Genomic DNA, 6834 nt, shown 5'->3' on the forward strand with positions numbered 1-6834 from the left:
TAAAACGTAGAAGCTGACTTCAAAGTGTTTTAAAAGATACACGAACAAACGTACAAGGAGGGAATTTACCATTGAGTGAAAGTCAGTGTGGTTGCCTAACAATTTCGAATTTGTTGACTTCAGACACAAAGATATTTCATGAACACGTACAACTGAATAAGACTGAGTATAGCAAGTTCGTGGATTGGTAAGGTGTGGCGAATTATTCAAGATGAATCTCTGTAAATGGAGCTGATGTCGTAAAATAACTGCAGACAGAAGTTATATCCTAATGAGTAGGAATTGAATCGTAACTTGGAGACGCAAAACCTACTTTAAAGATTTGACCACATTCACATGATGTTATGTACATTTCGTACATTCTGAACTCCACCCAAGAAATCCACCAAGAAGACTCTGTCCTTTTGTATTGTTAACCCTCGGTACTTCTCTGCAGCACGTCATTGAAGATAAAATATGCTCAGACCAAAATTCAGTTCAATACAATATTCAAACGGTCCTATGTGATTTCTGTTTTTATTATTGCAGCAACCTTTGTGAATTTGCAACAAACCGTGCAACATGAAACCAGTTCAACATCTATTTTCCCGGAATTTAACGTAGTGCACATGGGAAATCACCTTCGGCTCTCTCTCCACATATGTCTCTTCACGTTTTAGATACTTGCAGTATGTTTGTTGATCAAAAAGTCATTACCCAGAAAAGATCGCTTCTCAATCTACAAACACGGGTATTTTCCCATAAACTTGGCTTTGCTCAATATCAACTTCTGTCTGTATCCCTCAACCCGACGATAAATTGAAGCTGCTCCATGTGAGGCTCAAACTGAAAACTACGGCACAGCACACCCCACTATACTGAAACAGAGATACCGTGCACTGGTCACCTTCAGCACATGAGCAACACATTAATACTTACCTCCACATTCCCGGTTTTACCTTAACGTTTGGGAAACCGAGTTTCTCTGATTCCATGGCTAGTAACGGGGATTATATGATCATCCCGCGTGAGGAACGTGGTGAGGTACTCATTGTAATATGCATAGATTGATGAAATGTACAATTTCATCTTTTGCCTTCACTAACCCATGAGCTTTTTATTTTGTTTTGCATCTGTAGAAATCTTAAAATCTTCATCTTGAACAGACTAAATGACAGGTCTCCATTGTGTCTCTGGCATCAAATTTCAAAATGTAAACCCCCTCTGAATTCTTCCACCTGAGTCCGCTGTTTGGGAAGTGTTCCTGTGGTGGGAAATGCACTTCCCCGTGTGTCACCTGCTGCTCCCCGCATGCGCACTGGCACTGCACTCATTTTCCTTCTGACACTTGCTCACTGTGTTGCTGTGATCATACAGTGACTTGGTGTCGCACAGTGCAGGAAAATGATACAGATCAAGGTTTATGCATTGTTGCCTTCAATTGTCAGTTTATCCTTATTTTGGATTTTGAAATTGTCTGTTCTGTACACAAGTGCGTGTCAAAAACATCTGAGCGGAAGTTAGGTGTTCCGAATAATGACATTGAGCACTATGCACTCTCCTCCAGTCTGGAAAACAATTCCTCACAGGCAATTTAATAGACAATTCACAGCAGGTGCAGGAGTAGGTCATTCTGCCCTTCGAGCCAGCACCACCATTCATTATGATCATGGCCTGAACATCCTCAATCTGTATCCTGTTCCTGCCTTATCCCCATAACCCTTGATTCCACTATCCTTAAGAGCTCTGTTCAACTCTTTATTGAAAGAACACCTCCTGCTGTCTCGGGTTCTTCATTCCGTTGAATTCAAATCTTCACAGAATTCAACAGACCTTGTGACATATTCATTTCCTCATTTTTGTTCAGATCACTGTGTGCATTGTCTGACAGTGGGAGTGCACTTGCCCCACAACCCAGGGTCAGACCATAGTCTTGGAACCGTACTATGTTATTTATCATTTTCCCAACACCAAGGAGAAATATCTACTGCTCTGCATAATTTACCCAATTCAATTATTCATAAGGTCAGAGCTTTTCGTGCATTGGTGACGAGGTGGCCGAGCGGTTAAGGCGATGGACTGCTAATCCATTATGCTCTGCACGCGTGGGTTCGAATCCCACTCTCGTCGCTGTCATCAACGGTATTCAATGGTGCTGTTTTCAGATAATCACAGCTGTCGTATTGGAACGCTAATGGTCAGTTTATATGCATTTACGCTACTCCAAAATTTCCAAGAATGGTTTCAGCCTGTTGACTAAACTGTGTTGAAATGTAGGTTGCATTGGGTTAATGAAAAGGAGCGCGGTTTCCTTTTGCAAATCAAGTTGCTGTGAACGTTTTTTCGTATGAAAGACATCCAGGAAAATCAAATAACGAGAGCTGCGAAGTGCATGTTTATGCAAAGGAATTCTTAATGAACGTTTTGTCAGATGAAATCTGAAGGAGATTGAGAAGAAGTAATTCATCCTGGTGAGAAGAGCACAGCGAGACAGCACAAAATGATGGCGATACTTCAAAGGGGCAGGGCGTGGGTGTAGGGGCACTGAGGACTGGCTGTAAATGCACAGTGGAAAATTGCCAATGTTGGTGCCGTGCATGGGCACGGAAAGACTGACACATTGGTCTCGCCCTCGCCCCTTGCTCTCGCCATTGATGAATGCTGGACATAAGGCACAGATAAACACAAGATGTGGGAAGCAAGCTCCCTCTCGTTATGCACACACTGGATGCATCACATTGAACTATGAACAACTGGAGAAATCAGCATGTTACCTTTAGGGAGTGAAACTAAACTGTGGATCAATGACCGCAGATTCATGCAACATAAACATGAAAAATAATTTATAATGTAGGGTGAAGGTTTGCTTGCTCAGCTGTAGCTTTGATATCCAGACGTTTCATTACTTGACTAGGTAACATCATCATCAGTGGCGACCTCCAAGTGAAGAGAATCTGTTGTCTCCTGCTTTCTATTTATATCTTTCTCCGCGATGGGGTTCCTGGGGTTTGTGGTGATGTCATTTCCTGTTCGTTTTCTGAGGGGTTGATAGATGGCATCTCGATCTATGTGTTTGTTTATGGCGTTGTGGTTGGAGTGCCAGGCCTCTATGAATTCTCAGGCGTGTCTTTGATTAGCCTGTCCCAGGATAGATGTGTTGTCCCAGTCGAAATCGTGGTATTTTTAATCCGTGTGTAGGGCAACGAGGGAGAGAAGGTCGTGTCTTTTTTTGGCTAGCTGGTGTTCGTATATCCTGGTGGCTAACTCTCTTCCTGTTGTCTTACGTAGTAGTTGTGACAGTCTTTGCATGGAATTTTGTAGATGACGTTGGTTTTGTCTTTGGATTGTTCTGGGTCTTTTAAGTTTGTTAGTTTTTGTTTGAGAGTGTTGGTGGGTTTGTGTGCTACTAGGATTCCGAGGGGTCTTAGTAGTCTGGCTGTCATGTCTGAAACTTCTTTGATGTATGGTAAGGTGGTTAGGGTTTCTGGCTGTGTTTGGTCTGCTTGTCGTGGTTTGTTCTTGAGGAAAGTGTGGACTGTATTTTTTGAGTATCTGTTCTTCTCGAATACATTGTAAAGGTGGTTTTCCTCTGTTTTCCGAAGTTCGTCTGTGCTGCAGTGTCTGGTGGCTCGTTGGAATACTGTTCTGACGCAGCTTCGTTTGCGTGTGATGGGATGGTTGCTGGTGGAGTTAAGTATTTGGTCAGTGTTTGTCGGTTTTCTGTATGCACAGGTTTGTAGTTCTCCGTTGTCCTTTCTTTCTACTGTGTCATTCAGGAATGCGAGTTTGTTGTCGGTTTCTTCTTCCTTGTTGAACTTTATGCCTGAAAGAGTGTTGTTGATGATTTTAAATGTCTTTACTATCTTGTTTCGTTTTGTGATGACAAAGGTGTCATCTGCATAGCGGACCCAGATTTTGGTTTGATTGTTTCTAGGGCTGTTTGTTCTAGTCTTTGCATTACTGCTTCTGCTCTGAATCCTGATAGCGGAGGTCCTATGGGTGGGCCATTGGGGGTTTGTTTGTTGACGATGTTGTTGAAAGTGTAGTGGGTGGTGAGGCACAGATCCACAAGCTTCATGATGTTTTCGTTGGTAATGTGATTGATGGTGGTTGGTGTGTGTGATGGTCTCTTCTAAAAGTGTGTTTCCTTTGCCATGTCGATGTTGATGAAGGTGAACAGTGCTATTATGTCGAATGAGACCATTGCTTCCCTTCCTCTACTTTAGTGTTTTTGATGATTTTTAGGAATTCCTGGGTGGATTGGATGGAGTGCTGTGAATCTTCTATGAGGTATTTCAGTCTTGCGTGTAGTTCTTTGTCCAGTCTGTAATTTGGTGCTCTGGGTAATGAGACTATGGGTCTGAGGGGGCTCCTGGTTTATGGATTTTTGGTAGTCCGGTTCGACTTGGCCAACACATTGATCCTGGGACAGTCTAAGCAAAGACACGCCAGAGAATTCCCAGAGGCCTGGCGCTCCAACAACAATGCCATAAACAAACACATAGATCAAAAAGCCATCTGTCAACCCCGCAGAAAACAAACAGGAAATGACATCACCACAAACCCCAGGAACCCCATCCAGGAGAAAGGTATAAATAGAAAGCAAGAGACAACAGCTTCGCTTCACTTGGAGATCGCCTCTAATGATGTTACCGAGCCAGGTAATGAAACGTCTGGATATCAAACCTACAGCTCAGCGAGCAAACCTAAACCCTAAACCCTAAACCTCAACCTGAGCTACAAACCTTCACAAACCTTGCGATTTAAAGTGTCTTTATACGCATATCATTAATAGACTTTTCGTTATAATACCCGTCTGGTTGAAAGAAGAAGACATCACATTTTAAGATAGATGACAACGTTACCAATTTTGTTTTGAAATTGAGATTTATTTGGTCATTTTACACAGTGAACAAGTTCATTTTAAATAATGCAAACCACATTCTCTCACCTGGAATAAAAGTGTGATTTCAATATAAACATTGTCCTTGCTAACTCGCAGTTTCTCAACATGACAAATAGGATGTAATGTTTATTAAGCATAGATCAATTAGCACCATTATCTTACTTCGGATTGACTGCAGTATGCACATGCTAAGTAAGGTTTAAGAAAGAATGACTTTTGGAAATAATGATTCGGTGGTGACTAAAAATAATATTAGCTTCTCATGATGTGGATATTCCACCAATGGTTCCAGTGGTGGAAATGTTCAGTGGGCAGTATTTCTATGATGCTGTAAACGTATGTGCGCCGCCAGGGATGGGAGCTCCCACTTCATCTGGAACAGCGTCTTTTGACGTGGACCAGGGAGCATTGTGGCATCCGTCTGGGAGTTCCAACCACACCTGGAGCAACTTCCATTGGCATGGAGCAGCAGGGAGCATTGGCACATCCGAATGCAAGATCTAACCTCATTTGGAGCAGCTTCAGTTGGCCTGGAGCAGGGAGCTTTGGGAGATCATTCTGGGAGCTCCACTCTCACCTGGAGCAGCTTTTAATGACATGTAGCAGCAGGGAACATTTGGACATCAGAGTGTTAGATCCAACCTCAACTGGACCACTTCTATTGACATGGAGGACGGAACATTGGGACATCAGACTGGGAGCTCCAACCTCACAAGGATCAGCGTTTAATGACATTTAGCAGCTGGGCGCATTGGGACATCAGAGTGGTAGGTCTAACCTGAACTGCACCACTTCTACTGACATGGAGCAGGGAGCATTGTGACATCAGTCTGGGAGCTCCAACTTCAAGTCGAGCCGCTTCTTTTGACATGGAGCAGCAAGGAGCATTGGAACGTCAGGTTGGGAGCTCCAAGCTCACCTGGATCAGCTTGTATTTACATGGAAGAGGAGGGAGGATTGGGACATTAGGCTGGGAGAAAGGATATTCAACTATTTTAATCTAAAGTAAAATATGTTTCAACACCTCAGATGTTAATTGATTTATGAAGAATCTTTCCCGGGAAAATAATTAATTCTTTAGAGAGTAAAATCAAGTCCTGCAAATATTCAACTCAGGAAAACGCATTGGTACAGAGAGAAATGGGAGTGATGTTTCATGTCTTTGTCTTTTCATTTCTGGCCGTCTCTGCACTGGATTACATCACCGGAAGGACGTTTTCACTCATTTCCAGCAAATACGGTCAGGTCACTAACGTAATCTAAAGGTGAAAATTAATGGGAATATGCGATGTTATGATTAGGATGGAGTTTACTTCAAATTTTGGTGAAAACGTAGCAAAGTCAGTTGCAATTTCCAAGATCAGCAGTGACCTCATTGATTGGCTGATCAGATTGTGAATGGTCGTTTTTTTTAGGACAATTTGAAGTGAATCAATGATGGTGATTATCTTTGTTCTTTGTTCACCTTGTGACTATTACTGCTATTGCTCATGTCCTTGTTAACACCACAGCTCTGCAGCGTGTAAAACCTCAGCTGTGCATCTGGCCAGTGGCACAACCATTCGTTTGGTTGCCTACGCATCAGGTGGTTGTAAGTTCAACTTTTACTTTGCGCAAGCGCATTATGGAGATTCATCACACATCCAACCTTATCATTTTTGTAATGCTGAAGTCGATAATATTTGAAATTTTCATCTTCACGAGCGAAAATTCTTTCACTGTCTTCGATCAGTTAAACATTACCAAGATTTATCAGAGTAAAAATCACACAGCACCAGATTGTATTGAACAGACGTATTTGGAAGCACCAGTGTTCCATGGACTGTTTCTTCATCAGGTGTTTGTCAACTGTTGGAATCGAAAATGGCTTTGTCTGATTATTAAATGTATCCACCCCAGTCCAACACCAACACCTCCAAGTCATGGGTACCGTCGACACCACGAACGGT

The 6834-nt window shown here is 42.5% G+C and overlaps 1 non-coding gene across 1 annotated transcript; it reads left to right on the forward strand.

The window, feature by feature from the left end:
• Positions 1–2027: 2027 nt before the first annotated feature.
• trnas-gcu (transfer RNA serine (anticodon GCU)) lies at positions 2028–2109 on the forward strand. The gene has a single exon. It is a non-coding gene; the product is annotated as a tRNA-Ser (tRNA).
• Positions 2110–6834: the final 4725 nt, after the last annotated feature.

The sequence above is a fragment of the Chiloscyllium punctatum genome, chromosome 31, assembly GCF_047496795.1.
Source record: "Chiloscyllium punctatum isolate Juve2018m chromosome 31, sChiPun1.3, whole genome shotgun sequence".
Classification (NCBI taxonomy): domain Eukaryota; kingdom Metazoa; phylum Chordata; class Chondrichthyes; order Orectolobiformes; family Hemiscylliidae; genus Chiloscyllium; species Chiloscyllium punctatum.